The sequence below is a fragment of the Condylura cristata genome, unplaced genomic scaffold (genome assembly GCF_000260355.1).
Source record: "Condylura cristata isolate star-nosed mole 26May11 unplaced genomic scaffold, ConCri1.0 scaffold00022, whole genome shotgun sequence".
Lineage (NCBI taxonomy): Eukaryota > Metazoa > Chordata > Mammalia > Eulipotyphla > Talpidae > Condylura > Condylura cristata.
The window spans coordinates 11,429,424-11,447,132 of record NW_004567123.1 but is presented as its reverse complement, the minus strand read 5'-3'; the positions used below and the strand labels follow the sequence as shown (position 1 = coordinate 11,447,132).

The 17,709-nt window shown below is 38.1% G+C and overlaps 1 long non-coding RNA gene across 1 annotated transcript in view; it reads right to left on the bottom strand.

Moving 5' to 3' along the window:
- Positions 1-4,956: 4,956 nt before the first annotated feature.
- Positions 4,957-17,709, bottom strand: part of LOC105853954 — a 310,503-nt gene continuing 297,750 nt past the window's right edge. Inside the window, exons 5-6 of the long non-coding RNA XR_001145691.1 lie at positions 9,052-9,215; positions 4,957-5,253 (exon numbers count right to left, since the gene is read on the bottom strand). This is a non-coding gene — a long non-coding RNA (uncharacterized LOC105853954). The remainder of the gene's footprint in view (positions 5,254-9,051; positions 9,216-17,709) is intronic.

The window sequence follows — 17,709 nt, the reverse complement described above, 5'->3', positions numbered from 1 at the left end:
CCTTTTCTTAATGAACAATTTAGGAGGCATATAAAAGCATTTAGGAAACAACCTTCTATCCCCTGTGAGCAGCAAATCATTTTTAGAAATCCTGCTTACTTTCACTCTGTTCACTTAGTTACCTGGGATGATATCATGAAGCCTTTACATAGGTGCAAGAACATGCAAGCAAGAGGTACTGTGCAACATCCCCAACCAAGGCAATCTCTACCATGGAAGAAAAGAAAAAAATTATGGTTTTACCAGTTATCAAAACGCTCAAGTTGAATCCAAGTGAACTGGTATCATAGATCTTGCTCACTACTGGAATAACTTACTGTCACTGGCTAGACAATCAAGGTAGCAAATCAGCTGCTTGTCTTTTAACAGGGTTTGACTTTTTCATGGAAGAAACATATTCAGTGTGTAACTTGGTTCTGACCTACAAATCCTTTCTTCTATCACTCTTTGTATGGGAAAAACTGGTGGCTTTAATATTTAAGTTTTCCAATTTTTTCAGGCAGATTCTGTCAGTCTCCTCCTACATCCTTGGCCACTACCATTTCAGTACTCATTAGCCTGAATCTCGCCTTGGCGTGGGACTTGCTCTGGTACCTAAACCTGATTTGCGTTTGGAAGAGGCAGGCTGACTATGCCTGGAAATGAACGTTCTTTGGTCACAAGCTTCTACCCATGACTGATGGGAGTCAGCCCTAAATACTCCCTCGGAGATGCTAACCCTGAAGAACATGTTACTTCCAAAGTTCCTGACAAGTGTCTGCAGTGATGACTTGTTTCACAATGCAGCCTTACTGGGTGTCTTCCATTTTAAGTTTCTTTGCTCCTCACTTGTTTAAATCACTTCCCAAACAATTGACGTTTAAGTCTTTGTCTCAAGGTCTACTTCTGGGTCTACCTCTGAGGAAATTCCAGGAAAATCTTAATACAATACCTTAATACCTTCAGAAGGAGGAAGAGAAATACCGGACGGTTTCACTCTCACGTGGAATAGAGAGAACAGAGTTAGAACAAACCAAACTGAAAACAAACACTAGAAGTCTGACCATAAAATTGAGGGTAACTGAGGGGGAGCAGGAGAGTGAAGAGTGAAGCATGGGGAGGGCACAACGGACAATGGTGGAGGATTCTGGGTGCCTGAGTGGTAAGAGTGGGGGCCATATATCTGAAGAGATGCAAACCTCTGCTTCTCAGTCACATACAGCATTATAAAGCAATATTATCGCAATTAAAAATAAAAAAAAAATATTAGAGACCTTCAAAACCAGGGAAGAAAAGATGAACACATACCTCCAGTCTGACTATTCCCCTCAAAGTAGTTAAGTAAGTCATTTCTCATGCTCATTTTTCCAGGGACTAAATCTCCTCTCTGGGGCAGATTTTCTAGGTTATATTTGGACATTGTAAAAATCTGCCAGGTCGTTTTCTATAGAGCATTCTACTTTGCTCACTTCCATCCACTTGAAGAGCTCTTGCATCTGCCTGAAGCTCTGGCTGGCAGTCAGCTGAGACCTGGGTCACACAATCCTTAAAGTCTACAGGGTTCAACAAAGCTCACAAAAATGAATGAAACTCATTCTTGAAATTAAAATTTTACAGGGACAATTTTCATCTGTTTAGAAAATTGGCATAAACAGAAAAAAAAGAGTACTCATCTTCCAATATCTTCTTTTTTTCCCAAGCACCTTTAAAGGCAAGTTAACGCCATTTACAGAGGATCAAAGCATTGCTTTATATTGAAATCACTTGTGACATTTTCTTCCAATTTGTGTGTTTTTTTTTTTTTTAAATCTGAATTTCATCTTAAACCTGCAGAATCAGGACCTCTGTAATTGAGGAATTCAAATTTTACAATCCCACCACCCCCAAAATTCCAGAGCACTCTCCAGTGACTGGTTTGGTGCCGGCTAGGGATTATTGTTTTGTTATTTCACTTTTCCTTTCTTCTAATCTCATGGTTAAGTTGAATCAGATTGCCTCATTCTTTTGACAATCTAAAGGAAACATATTTGCATGTACACCCTGTGGAACAGTATTTACTTAAGCCTAGGCTTAACAAAAAATAATAAGCTTAATAAGATGTCCAAATTCCTATAATAAAAATGAAACAATAAATGCATAGAAATATGAGGAAGAAATTACACCCATTAAATGCTCTAGCCTGATGAGTGATAGGAGGACTGCCTGCTCAAGCTGGAAACTTTACACATGATCGAAGCTTTATTTAGTCTAATGGAATGTGCTTCCTGAATTTGGCTGTGACTAAGCCAGAGCACAATAGGGAGTATTATGTGATTGGCCTGAGCTCATTCTCATCTTTAAGTCATTGTGATTCAGTATCCACCGCCTTTCTCTCAGGTAGCCCATCACCTTGCTGTTCCCCTGTGGCTTAGTAATTCATTTGGAATGTTACAAAAGCAAATTTGATAGAACCTTTATGCATCATGGGTTCCTCTTGCCAGTCTCTCTCAAATTTTCTGAAATCACCAGGGGGGACTTAGCCTCATTTTGCAGTTAGGAAACACAAGTTCAGTGATTTATGATAACAAAATTCAGAGCAAATGTTACTAGGTACCAAGATTAATGAGACTGTCTCACAGGTTGGTGTTCTCTTGGTGAGCTAGTGCCATGCTTATTATACAAGCAAGGCAGAGGTGACCCCAACGTGTTTTGGGGGGATCAAGACTTTTAATATTTTCAGTTTATAAGAGCAATATTGAAAACATTGTTCCTTAGAACTTTCAGCACATTTACACATATCCTTACACTTGTTTGTCTTTATTTTGACATATATGAAGTAAATAGGGTTATACCAAACTTTAATTGGAATGTGTGGCTTCTGAACATTCTAAATGTTTACCTTCTCTGTTTTCATATGATACTTAGCCACGTAAAAAGCATAAAACCATTAGTGATGGCACTGGGAATGCAATGTCAGAATGATTATAGATCCTCGAAATAGCTTTGCCAATACAATAAATTACCTAGGACACTTCGATATCAGGGGAAATGCACTGCATTCCCATATGGGCACTCAAGGGTGTGAATTTCCAGTATGTATGTTAAGGTTATGACTGGGTAGAGTTGTTGTGTACCATCATTTTCCAGATTTCCTAGGAAATCATCAACTCACCTTATTTTGTAAGATTTTCAAGCATTCTGGCTAGGTCTTGCCTTTCTAAGGATGTTCTTTACATATTCTCTTTCTGAATCTAACAAAGAGATGTCTGGCTCTTAATGTTAATGGAAGAAAATCCTATTTCTCTGAAACTATCTTCTTTATGGTAAGTATGGACTTAGCATGGACTTAATCTTGACCCAAGCTTTGACTATGGATTCTGGACAGTACATAATTATTGGATAACAAGCTAGAATTACTATCATTCTATAAAAGACCTGTAGTTTATACAAGTTTAAATCAGATTTCAAGTGCCTACTCCTCATGAGTTAGAATGAGGCATAACATATTCAGGCAATCTCCCTGATTAAAACATTTGATGCTCCTTCTGGGTCCCAGCAACATAATTGCAGCTCAGTCTTGCTAATAACATTTCTCACATTTGTGACACTGTGGGACTTACATAGATGTTCCAAGCTGATTTCTGTCTATTTCCCATCTGTGATCCTGGACATCTTCCACCGCATTGTAACATTGCTAAATCCAGTGTGGGAGAAGGCAAATTTCTCCTCCCCCTAGATTGAGAATTCTGTCATAAATATTAGGTTCTTGACACAGAAGTCTTGATGACTTAGTTTGGTATAATTCCACTTATGGCCCTCCCTGGTGGTGCAACGGGTTAAAGCACTGCACTAAGAAGCTAAAGCCACTTCCGCATGAGTTCGAACCCCGCCCACCCCAGAGGGCACAGCAGACCTCCCCTGACCCGCCCGCTGCTTCCCCTCAGCAGTGTACTTCCTCGGTCTGCCTGTTCTGCTCCCCACTCTGTGTCTGGTGAATCCTTTCACTACCCTTGCACCTCTGGCTTGTACCCCAGTTCTGTATGCACAAATAAGTAAGTCTTTAAAAAAAAAAAAAAGGCACTCATATCTGTCTTGACTCTTGTCCATTCCTCATATTTACACTTTTGGAAATGCGGGTTAGTTAGCATCTCTTGCAGATATTTCTAAAGATCTGAGTAAAAGTACACAATTGGGCACATTAAGTAATTTAGGCATCCCTTTTCCCCCCATATTGCTAGACAAAACAGAGTCTCTCCTAAATATAGTATGTAAGCTTTAGGGTAGAGATAATGGAGAAGGAAACCAACTGAGAAAACCTACTCTATTAGGCGATTTGCTGAAAGCCAGGTGATTGCCATTTGTATAGGAACACTAATCATTTGAGAATTACTTACAGCTGCTAACACCAGGAAATTATCTGATCTCATCTGTGAACCATCATTCATTCCAAGCAATTTAATTGTACGTTTTTCAACGTATAAGATCCCACCATTTCCCATATATTGAATATTTGGGGTGTGACTGACATTAGATGGGTAGATCGAAGGGTAGATGACAACATCTGGAATAACTGGTTTCTCCTCCACATTTCTCACTCCTTAACAGGAACAGATATTACAAGGTGTCTTTGAAGCCGAGGTTTAGAACTGTCTCAACACCATTTATACATGCACTTACTGGCTATGGCAATTCACAACATAAGCCCAAATTCAAGGGAGGGGGAACAAGGCTATACTACTTCAGGGATTAGCTGAGACATACATTACAAAGATTTATACCTTAAAATTATTTATAAATAATTTATAGTAGTGATAGAGTTATAGAAAAAATTATGAAAATAATATAGCGGGGCCTACAAACCCCACATCAAGCTTTCTGGTTACTCTATCTTGCATCATTATGGTACACTAATGAGTCAATATAGACAAGATATAATTAACTAAAATCCATTTTTTTTATTACAAAGTTTATTTTTACATCATTTTGCACATTTTTTTTTCCATCTCGATTGTAATCCCCGCGGGTTTCCCATCACCATAAAATCCATTCTTAATCAGTTTTTTAGTTTTTGCAAAATGTCATTTTCTCTGTTTCAGGATCTCACCTGGAACTTAGTCATCATGTCTTCACAAAGCTTCTCTTGACTGTGACTCCTTCCTTACTTTTGATAGTTTTGAGGAATACTGTTGGGTATCTTGGAGAATGCTTTCAACCGGGATTTCACAAATGATTTTTCTTATGATCAGATGGGGGTTACATGAGAAATTAGTGACTCTAGGGAAGAGAAGTAGGTAGCTAGAAACAGGGGAGAGAGATCGTTAGTTTTTCTAGGAATAACTTTTGATATCCTTTCTAGTTTGTTCTGTATGGATTTAAATGCAAAATAATAATGGGCAAAGAATTCCTGAGATGGTAGCTGTCACACATTCTCAGACAACTATTCCATATATATTTTCATGTTTTGCTAGTTTTTTCAAGTCTGAAAATAGGAATTTCTACATAAAGTTCATTTTATCATTTCCTGCCATTATAGTCTGTTTCTACACGCACAACTGACTAGAACGTTTTATTGAAGTTAATCACTAATTTGTTCAGTAAACTATTATTAAACTTAATTAAGAAATCAGTCATTTTTCAATTATCTATTTCAATAATTGCCCAATTTTAACTAAGGGTTTAAACCAGCTTTCCTAGTTTAACAGCATACTTCACACATGTACTTTTTTTAAAAAAAATAAAAAAAATAAGCAATATCAGTATAATAAAAACAAAAGTTTGTTAAAATAAACTTTCTAGGAGAAAATTTTTCTTGATTATTTTTTCTCAATACAAGGAAAAAGCAACTTTTCTGTGGTTTACTGATACTGATTGTATGAATGCTATATTCAGCCTGACAACTATAATATAGACAACTTTGGGTATCCCACATGTAATAAACTCTGGGCACATATCCAATCAATATTTTGTGGTTTGACTAAAGGAGTAAATCCTTTAGCCTAAGGTTCAATGTAATCATGCTCACCACAGTTCTAAGAGATGGCTGTTGTCAGAGGAGAACAATCATCAGTGATTCCCTGATCCACCCTGCTGACATTAAGTACAACTTCTTGACCAGTCCCACTAAAACTGTATCACTGGGCATTGTATTCCCAAGTTATGCTATTTAACTTGCTCCTTAAAAAAAAAAAAAAAAAAAATCAGCATTTTAAATTTTACTAAATATCTGTATCTATTTGGTTTCCCAAACAGTATTTTGCTGTGAAGTATTGTTTTATTTCATGGCCCTCCCTGGTGGCACAGCGGGTTAAAGCTCCACACTAAGAAGCTAAAGCCACTTCAGCATGAGTTCAACCCCCACCCCCACACCTCTCCTGACCAGCTCACTGCTCCCCTCAGCAGTGTGCTTTGTTGGTCTGCCTTTTCTGCTCCCCCACTCTATCCCTGGTGAAGCCTCTCACCACCCCTGCACCTCTGGCCTGTACCCCAGTTCTGTATGCATAAATAAATCTTTAAAAAAAAAGCAAACAAAAGAAATAATTGTTTTATTTCAGGTGCAGGTATCATTACATACAACTCTAGATGACATTCTCTTTACTATTTTTCCTTCTAATTGTTGCTGTTTTTCATACCTAATGCAGAACCCCCTTTTTGTAGGGGAATTATAAATCCCTACTTATTGTCATGTAAATGTCAGTGACTTCCCTGAGAAGATTTGAGAAGATTGGCTTCCTTGCTCAGTGACAGTGCTCTCCCTTCACAGCTGTCATCAGCAGAGTGTGAATGAAGCAACACACCACTTCGGAAGCGTGAAGTGTCATATGTGATTCTGTTTTATTTCTGCCAAAAGAAAGGTATGTCCAAAATGAAGAATGATGCAAAAAATATAAAATAATAATAATATTAAAATCAGACTGCTGCTGCTTCTCTTTGGATTCTGTGATAGAGTTTGCATGTGGAGCTGAGGCACAGTTAGTGTGGAAATGAGGCAGCCCAAGTATAAGTCAAACGAAGAATACAGCTGTGCTGCTGGGTGTTAGCCACTGTTGGTCATTACAGCACAGTGGAAGTGTTGGCTGACATATTTAGCAAGGGTTCTGTCTATGCAAAAAAAAATCATCTCAGGAATTTATCTTAGCCAATATCTTACTCAATCCAGATTGTAACAAGTCTACGTGTGTGTGCGTGTGTATGTATAAACATAAGGCACTTCCATCTTGCAAAACTCACTCCTTTTGAAAATACTTTAAATATTTATAACACAAAAACTTTACTTTTGTATTTAATCAGTCCAGGTCATATATCATATTGTTTTTGGAAAAGCAGAAAAAATAGGATGGAGAGATATGTGACTCAGACAGGATGTAGTTACTCAACCAAAGCACTATCCCTAGAGTTCCACTTGAGGGACTCTTTAACAGCTTCTCTCTAACCTAGTGTTCTGGTGGAATAAAACCTGCATGTTTCAGTGTAGATCTGCAGAGCATGTTTTAGAAAACCAGAGACAAAAAATTAAGCAGGGTGGGATTTCCTTTATTAACATTTGCAGTTCTGCTACTTCTAATAATAAATGTGTTTTTTGTATTAATTGATATACTTATAAAATAAGCAAAATTAAATAAGTAAATAAATAAATGAAATGAAAACCATATCATAAAGTATGTCTTTGAGTGTAGTATTTCTGAGTATTTCAAATTTTTCATGCACTTAAAATTTACAACATATGCTTGGCTTATATTTTAAGTTGAAAGATTCATTAGGTCATTTATTTAATATTTAAGTAACCACCATCTGCTAGAGTTGGGCTTTGGAGACAATGAATCCAACAATCTACTATTTACACCATTTATACTGTATATGGGAGACAGAATAAATGGCTTATAAAGAAAGGCAATCAAAATAGTTAAATACTGGGATCTTTAAGGGATGTTATCAAGGTGCAGAAGATGGCAATGCCCACTCTGGATAAAGTGGCCAATAAATCGAACTGGAAGCATAAGAATAGGTCAGCTTTACAAGGGACTGCACTAAGACATCCAGAGCAGAGAGAAGAGTGAGAAAAGGCATGGGACTAAGAGAAGGTGAATTGTGGACAGGAGCAGAACAGAGATCTTTTAGGCTAAATTATAGTGAAGAAGGATGACATTTGTCACAGGTGGGGTGGAAATGAGGCCAAAGTACAGTTTGTCACAGGTAAAGCTTTAAGGAATTTAATTAGGAACCTGGATAATTTTTCACACTGAAGGATCATCATCAATGATTTTATGCCTAATCCTTTAGCAATTTCAGATGCTGTATGGTGACACCATGCACCTGAAGAAGGTAGCATGGGAATTTCTAAGTTGTTTATTCATATTGTTGATATAGAACACATGATTTCTATATGTTCCAGAAGCCATGATAATAACTCATTTTGCAAAACTCTAGCAGATAGGTAGAAAGGCACATTTTGATTTTAAGATCTAGTTAATAGATAAGAGTAGCTTGGGCCAGATGGAGAGAATTAAGCAGAACTGAGGTACATATGAAAATGAGATCCATAGAATTTAGTGATGAATGGATTGCCAAGTATAATAACAAACTATAGTAATTGTGGAAGCTGTGAGGTACTTTACTCAATGGGGAAGAACTCAGCAATAAAAAAACAGAGGAGAAGAGAATCACAACTTCCATTTAGGACCCTGAAGTTATCTGAGGGACAAACAAGTAGGTATCAATAATCAACTGTGGGATGAGACATAAATTTGAGGCACTGATCATTTATAACAACATTAGTATATTATGACATGTAGACCAAATCTAACCACTGTCTGTTTTTACATGACTCCACAAGCTATGAATGCTTTTACATGTTTAGATTGTTGGGAAAAAATCAAAACGAGTAGACCATTTTACAGCACATGAAAATTATAGGAAACTCAAATTTTAGAGTCCATAAAAAAGCTATTGGAACACAGCCATGTTAATTTATTTATGAATTATCTATGACTATGTTCAAGCTACAACAACAGAGTTGAGTAATTGTGACAGAGACCACATGGCCTGCTAAGCCAAAAACATATATTATCTAAGTATTTACAGAGAATGTTTTCTTACCACTAATTTAAATGATATTAAACCTATGGGATCAGATGGTAGAAATCCTAGAAAGTTTTGCTTTGCCTTTGACTCCAGTTGCCCAGATGTCCTGGAGGAATGTGAGAGCCTGGAGAGAGGACCATCCATTCACTTGCCTGCTGTGAATTCCACTTGTGGACTCTCTAAGGAAGAAATAACATCAGGAGAAAATGATGAATTAGAAAAGCCAGACAGGGTTCCTGCATTGCAAGCTCCAAATTAACTGTACAGTGAACAGATTTACAAAGTTAAAAAAAAAAAAAACATGGGAAAAGGGCCTTCTGTTTATTTTTTCTCCTTATTAATTTACCACAACCACCATTGAGTGTCCCAGTTTCTGTCTGGGAAGGGAGACTGGCAGAACCAATGATCAAAAAACAGCTGGAAAACCCCAAGAAATTATGGAACCCTCATAAAAGAATCAAACCGCTTGGAAAACTGGAGTCCATTCTGGCCATATTATTGTGTTTTTTCACAATGTGTTAACAAGTGTAATGAAGGATATTGGTAGCTGTGGATTGGGATAAAACGTTTTCCGGAGAAATTCCAGACTCTTATGGGTCTTTTAGGAAAGCCAGAGCTTTTGCATGAAAATAGTGTTCGTGGTTTATCTAAACGAAAGGCCCAATTCTTCATCTAAATTAAAAACCTAATTCTTCAGTGGAATTTCAAGTAACTGAATGGTTGCAATATAGTATAAAATATATTGTTTTTAAAGTGTATTTACACTTACACTTGATCTTCACTGTCAGTGTGGATCATGTAGTTTTTGTGTATCTCAGAAACAACAACAATAACACTTTCTGGAAAGCTTCAACAGAGCAAAGAAGTTTTACTTATTTATTTTAGGGTTGCAACTCGAGAAGAATGGCGAAGAAACCACTGAATCTTAAAAAAATCAAAACAAAGCAGATCTCTTTATTTCAATGTATCCAACAGGCATTTGAGTATAGGTGGTATTTTATTAGTATTTTGAAATATTGACTGTGACGTAAGGAAGGCTTGAAGATGCCACATCCATTCATATTTTTTTCCCTGAAATTCTTATTGCTTCTAATTGTGGTGAACCAACCTCATTTTACCAGTCATGCTTGCTTACAATGAGTCGTCAACTTTTCCATTTCCTGGTCACTTATGTTAAGTGTATCCATCTATTTACTTACTTCCAATATTGCCAAAAACTACAGTGAGGGGAAGCAGTACCCAGGCCATTATATGTTAAACTATTATTATGAAAAAAATTTGACATTTATGTCATTTATGTATAAATAGTTCCAGGCACAGAACTAAGTACATATATGAAAGTTTCTGAGATCTTCCAGAAACCTTTATCAAAAATAGTTTCAGGCAATTATTTTGTCATAATATAGAGTGCAGTATAATCTGCTTATTTGGGTCTATCTGCTCACACCACGTCAGTCATCCAACAAATGTCTTAAGGCAGTGGCTATTCAGTAAATGTTGGAAGAAAGGGATGCATAGATGGTGGTTTTGACTTGACAGTTTATCCTTCCAGTGCTCATGACCATGTCACATTGCTTCTAGTGGACACCAGTGGTGTTAGCAGAGCGTCTGTGTACCCTCAGTACCCAATAAATGGAGGTCAAACGCAGAATAAAGTAAACACTGCCGTTTCTTATTCATTATCTAAAAGCACTGCACAACTTTCAAGAAATACGCTGTTTCGAATAAATATAAAGGCATTGCATAGTTTCATGAAATTATGTTATGACTGGTTTCTCAATTATTCACTAGTACAGCTTCACAAACTAGTCCCATTCACATTTATGATGAGAAAGAACATTAAACACAAAGATGTTAAATGATTTGCTCAGGATAATGAAAAAAATAAGCTTCTATATGGAAAATTAACCCAAATCTTAACATCTTTGCAAAAGCAGTAGTGTTGCTAAATCAAAGCCAGTTTCATTCTCAAGTTGGGGGTGCGGGGTCCCCAGGATACACTCGTGAATGTGGAAATTTAGACTCTTAATGTATTGTCGTCATTGTATATCAGCATATATGATATTTATACCTCTAAATGGACCTTTTTTCTTTATAAGCTTAAGATCTGAGTGAAAATTCACTGAAATAGAAACATATCTCATGGCCCATATGGGCTTAAGCATAACTTCTTGTCTTTGTGGCATGTTTAGTTATGTTATATTGTTGAACTTAAAGAAATTTATGAAATATTTCAGGTACATCTTTAACGTTCTTATGCCATATAGAGTTTTTCTGAAATTCCAATTGAAAACATCGAAAGTTTCAATATATGATTATTTCTTTTGTACTTTCATGCTCCCTGTCATTTATTCTCCTTTATTTTCCTGTCATTTATTCTCCTTTATTTTAACATTACTCCCACCAACTCTATTTAAAACCATCTAGCTTGAATGGTATAAAAATGAATATTTAATTGATTTTGGTGTTTTATTTTGTCTTTCTGGGTGTCAAGTTTTAATGTCAGTCCTGACAAGATTTAGACAAAAAGATATACTTATATAAAGCATAACCCATAGACACCAACCGGCAATGAATGATAAAAATTATTAGGGAGAAGTTTGAGAAGATTTTGGCAAAATGAAGAACATGTTTTGAGGGTGCTTAAACTAGGTTAAAGGTCCTGCAGAGGCACTTTCTATCTCTTCCCTTAGGCCCATAACAACTGACCTAGTGATATACATTCTCAGCTTCTTTAACCCAGGCTGTGTGCATGATAATGACTGATCATTGTAACTTTGGGTCTAAGTTTGGATAGAAGTTTCAGGCTTCTTTCAGGGTCCAAGGGTGGACAGAAGCATAATTCAAACTCTGGAAAATGTTTTCATTGCTAAGTAATAGTATGCATCCAAAGACGAAAATGACTAGTTAAATACCATCAAAGAAAAAAAGCAAATGTCAAATGTCCAGGACACAGCTCCACTCCACTGTTGCTTAGAAAAGAGACTCTTTGTCCCTTTAAGAGCCCTCGGACGCATTTCCAAGCACATCCTAAAAGCCTTCCTGGTTGTGTAGTTTAGGTGCATCCGGGAGCAGAGCGTGTTCCGATCTTCCTGGCAGATGTCATAATTTACTGTCACCCTCATGCAGGAATGCGCTGTCAGGGCCCCCACACCAGCTCTGTGATCCATTGCCTGACAAGTCCCGGGTGTCAGCCTTCAGCAGGCTTGGCGGAGGTGGAACGCCATTTACCTGATAGTGCCTGTGATAAAGTGGGCAATTAGATGCACTTGGAAAATCCTGGCTGGAAACTGGCTGGCATTTAAGAAACATTACAGCCAAGTCAGGCTTCATAAAAGTTAATGGGGAAAAATTAAATCTCTCAAGATCTACCTTGGTCTCTAAGGAAGTCAGGAACACAGCACTCTATAGCTTTATCTCCTTTAGGGTCTCCCCCCACCTTTTTACTCTATTTCCCCTCAGACAGGGTAATATATTCTCGGTGAAGATGGGAGTAAATGGGAGAGAACTGAGAGTTAAGGTTTCAAGGTTTTGATCTCAGAAGCATGCTATTTATTTAGTTCTCAACTCTCCCTCAACATACAATCACAGCGCTACAATTTAACTAAATGCATGAGCTTGTATTTTGTCTCTCACTGGAGTTTCTGGAGTTCGGTGCTACATTGGGTGTGATTTATTTGATATATATTTGATGTCCCCTCCCCTTCATTTCCTCCTCACAGGATAGTTACAGCTTGTCAATGATTCATGAGTCTGGAAGGTGAGCGACAGTTATCTTTAGGGTTCTCAGAAGTTTGTTTCAAGAGACTAGGCAAAAATCTCCTGCTGCATTACTGCCGTTAGATTTCCTGTTGATAACACCCCTTGGAAAACAACCACTTACCTCCACCCCCCACCCCAAGCTGCCATGAACAAAGCTGTTTATCAACCAACAATGCACATGCTCTCTTCATCACCCAGTGCCTTTGCCATTTCCCTCCAGGCTGTAAGCATTTCACTTAGAAGCAGCAGGATCATAGCACAAGGCTAGCCCAATGCTGGGCTTCTTTCTTACCTGGAGGTTTTCTGAATTTGTAAAGTCAGGACTAGTCTGGAAAATGTACTTACAGACAGTGGAACAGGAAATCGATTCCCTCCCCAAGGCTAGTTCCTCCTCCTCTGTTGGGTGGAAGAGGTGGGAGGAAGGGACAGGGTGTTCTCTGTGATTGGAATTCCCCTCTAGAGTAAGTGTATGAGCAAGACTTTGGTTTTCATTTTTTTTCTCTTTATTTTGCACCTAGAACAATACACTTTCTGAGAGGAGACAGTGGTGCCCACAGGAGGTCTTTCTCCTCCTGAAATAATGATGAGCTCTGCACGAGGCCAAGAATCACTAAGGGAGTCTAGGGATGGATGCTGGGGCCTATGGGGCCAGAGGGATATCCAGGGGCCACAGGGTGAGCCATGGTGCTAGGCTGCTTCCCTGGGAAAAAATGATTGAGTCTTCTTTCCCAACTATTTAGATGATGTCTGGGATTCAGGGCCAATGCAATGCAGTCTCTTCAATAAATAAATAGATGAGTTTTAGTTGTTAATGGCTAAAGAAGGGGGGAGATAAAGAGGAAAATGGATGCTTTTGGACCCCATCAGAGTTTTGGACACTAAGGAAAAGAGGTGATAGAACATTCTTCACTCATTTGTACATTAATCCCTTACGTCACTCTGGGATGATCCCCAAATAGATCCATGTTACATTTTCCTTTTGATGCCATTTCATTGAGCTTGCCGCCCATTCTGTTCATCATATCATCATTGTAGGAAAGAACACTTGAATGTGCAGCCAGCAAGACAGTATTAAAGAGAGTGACTGATCAAGTGTGTGTATTTTCCTATACCTATATGAACTGACTATCGTGAGAACAGTTGCCTATATATGTATGGAACCAGAGTTTCCAAACTCTAGGTCCATGGGAAACATTCCTGTCTTCAAGGAGAGGTGATGCTGAGCCTGGAATTGTCCTGCTTGGTGCTCTCAAGCATCACACTGCAGGAGACTGCAGTTATGACCCCAATTCTTTATCCCTCCTAGTCTAGACTGTTTGAAACCCCTCCCATCAAGAGATGGGGTCTGTTTTGCTACCTTTACATCTGTTCCTGAGTTGCCTGGGTCACTAGTGATGGTTATCCTGTCCCTGTTCTGGGTGATCCTTGCAATGTCTTGTGCATTTTCTCTTGCTCACTCAGTGTTCCTCTGTCATGGCTATGACATCATGCTTAGATAAGCCTGCTAGAGACAAGAGTGACAGGGCCATGTCATTCCAGTCCCCCCATTGTCTTAGCTGAGGTTAGATCAGTCAAGAGAAACTGACCTCCAGAGATGCCCATAGGCCCACTTGAACCTAGCTTCAAAAAATCTTATTGTTTTGAACCAGTTTGGGGGAGACTTGTTACACCACATAATTACAGCAACAAATAGCCTTTTGCATAATGTTCTATTTCTATTTCTAGGTCTCTGTTTTCTGATCATCCCTTTAGAGCTTTGCTGGTAAACTGGGCTAATGGTTTCTTTTATCTTACATGATTTTTTACTCCCTCCTTTTACCTTTTACTTTACCTATGTTCTCTCATATGTATCCACTTCTTAACAGAATTCTTTTTGTTTTTCTGCAGTGTTCAATATCATCAACATCAGACAACCCTAGCAATAAGGAAATATTCTCAGTGCTTCACAAGTATCTTATCCATTTTGAACTCATTCTGAGGTTTGAGGAAAGAAAAAAAAAAACAATAAATAAACGCTTGTGATATAACAAGTAGTACTTAGTGCTATGGAGAAAAATTTAAGCAGCATAAGTCAGTGACCTGAGTGTTGTTAAGAAGACAGCTGAGTGGGAAGTGGTCACTATTGTTTCATAAAAGTCAGGACTGGTGTCCTGAGAAGGAAACTTTGGAGAAATTTCTGGGTATATTTAATTGCCAAGACTGTTGAAACAGGATGACATAAAAGTATTACTTTTCTGATTGCTTATTTCAATGTCTAATCTGGAGACTTACAAAGAATTAATGTGGTTTACCAAGGAAAGTGCTATTCATGCAGTCACTGTGGAAAGCCTTTCAGGGCCTGTAGCCTTTGACCTACTTAATTCTTATTAGACCTATAGTAAGCACCTGTTGGACCTGGAACCCAGAAAGCTAATTTTCACACCTGCATTACTCTAAGAAAATCATATAGCTTTGTCAAAGTCATTTATTTTCTCTAGTTTTTTTTCCCCTTTTTCATATTTGTCAAGTGGAGAGTTGAATTAGATGTTTTCTAAGGAAATTACCAGGTTTGACATTTTTTAGTTTTGAAAATCTGTGGCAGTGTTAGGCTTGCAGAAACCGGGGGGGGGGGGGGGGGAAGAAATATAATAATGAAAATAATATTGTCCTGGGCATCACTTAAAATATTGCAATTTTCACAATTATTCAAGAGATGGGATAGTGAAGGTGATAGGAAACAATACATACTATAGAACTCAGCAATACTTTTTCTCTCCCCTACCAAGTCCGCCTATCCTTCTGCCCAAATCCAGAAGTAGCCAGTCTGCTTTTGGAAAAGCTTTCCTAAATCCATAATGCCAAAGGACATTAATTCTTTAAGCATTTTTCATGTCTCAGTTTCAAAGATGGTACAAGACTTGGGCATCAGTGTTGCTATGCTGCTTCCTGTTTAGGTCCTAGAGTGTCCCTGGGAGCTAGGGGCACAGATGGTAATTTTGGATGAGGGTATTCACCGTGCATTGTCATTCTCTGCCCACCCAGGGCCACACTCTAATGTATTTGCGGTTACAAAAATAACATAGAAAATCTTGACTTGCGCATGGTACCTTAATGTTTATAGGGACCAAGAAAGCCGGTATCACTTAACCTTCCTGGAATGACGGAACTCTTGCTATGGGTTATGACTGAACAGGAGACAAGACCATTGTAGCTTAATAAAAGTTCAAATAATGCATGAATAGAGCGGAGGGCTGATCTGGGAGCAGGAATGAGGTCAGGAATGGGAGCGAATGCTAAGCCAGAAAGAGGCTGGCTTCCACAGGAAGTGCTAGTAGCCAAAGCTTGGGTCTGGCACAGCATACTCCCTTCGATTCTTGACGTCAGTGCTGCCAAGGTTAGAACACGCTGAAGGGCTGGAATTGCAGCTAAAACGACACGTGTAAGGCAGGGTGCGGGAGGAAGTGTGACTGCAGCAGCAGGGAGGGGCAGGAGGTCTTCCTGAATGGCTATTTTCACAGCATGATGAGGACAAGGGATTGAGGAAATATAATTTTGCAAAGAAAAATCACTTTAAGTAAAGAGATAAAACGTCAATGTCACATAAACACAAGAACACAGACATATACACAGAGCAGAATATTGAGTGCAAGAAATAAATTATTCTGTTTTCATCCAGTTACCAAAGAGGGCTGGTTTTCTATTCATTTTGGCTGCATACTGTCTTTTCACTGTTTCTTTTTTCTTTTAAAATATTTGTAAGCTGCTAGACAATTGACAATTTTGTATATTTCAGTGGTTATAAATGAGAGTTCTGGAGCCAGACATCCTTAGATGAAACCTTGGGTTCTAGTGTATTCCTAACTTTGGCTTAGGTTCTTTATCTCCACATTCTCTAATTTTTTTTTCATCTGTAAAATTAAAGTTATAACAACTTACAACTCAAAAATTGTTAGGAGAATTATGTAAAGTATGCATGTGAAGTTCATAGAAAATCAGTGTCATCATTTTTTAAGTCAAATAAAATACAGCAGTTCCTAGAAATGTGATAAGCAATTACATTATTGCATGTTGTGTGCAATAATATGCAAGAAAATGGATGGAGACAGTGAAAGATTTGAAGAGATTTGTACATACAGTAATTTTATATTTACAAAATAGTCAAGGAGAAAGCCCTACATTTTAAAAATTAAAGTATATTTAAGACACAATAGATAATAACTACAATCAGATAGCAAATGATCAAATCAAAGGATAATCGGTAGATCTTTCTCAGAATATATTAAAAAACATAAATTATGGAAATTAAAAATAAGGGAGAAAAGAGATCTTACATTTTTTTATTTAGACAATGCTCAGATAGTTTAATAGTTTGTTTTCTTTAAAATTTTTAAAAGATTTATTTATTTATGCATACAAAACTGGAGTTTAGGCCAGAGGTGCAGGGGCAGTGAGAGGATTCACCAGAGAGAGAGGGGAGCAGAATAGGCGGACTGACAAAGTACACTGCCAGGGGAGCTGTGGATGGGTCAGGAGAGGTCTGCCGTGCCATGTGGGTCACTCCCTGGCCGAGGATCGAATTTGCCCTAGCTTCATAGTACAGAGCTTTAACCCTTTGTGCCACCAGGGAGGGACACAAATATTTTGTTTTCTATGGGGATCATTCTAATAATCAGGTTATCAGTTAACAAATGACTTGTTTTCATGTGCTTCATAGTTCACTCACTCATGAAGCAACATATTCCATTTCTGAATCGCTAGAAAAAGAAAGATGAGCATAAAGCTATCTGGAGAAGTATTTATAATAAAGAGGACAATTTTTTAATGCCGTTGACTTATGAACAGTGAAACAGTACACTGAGGGGAGCAGCGGGTGGTCAGGAGAGGTCTGCTGCGCTGTATGGATCATCTCTGGGGCAGGCGAGTCAATTCCTG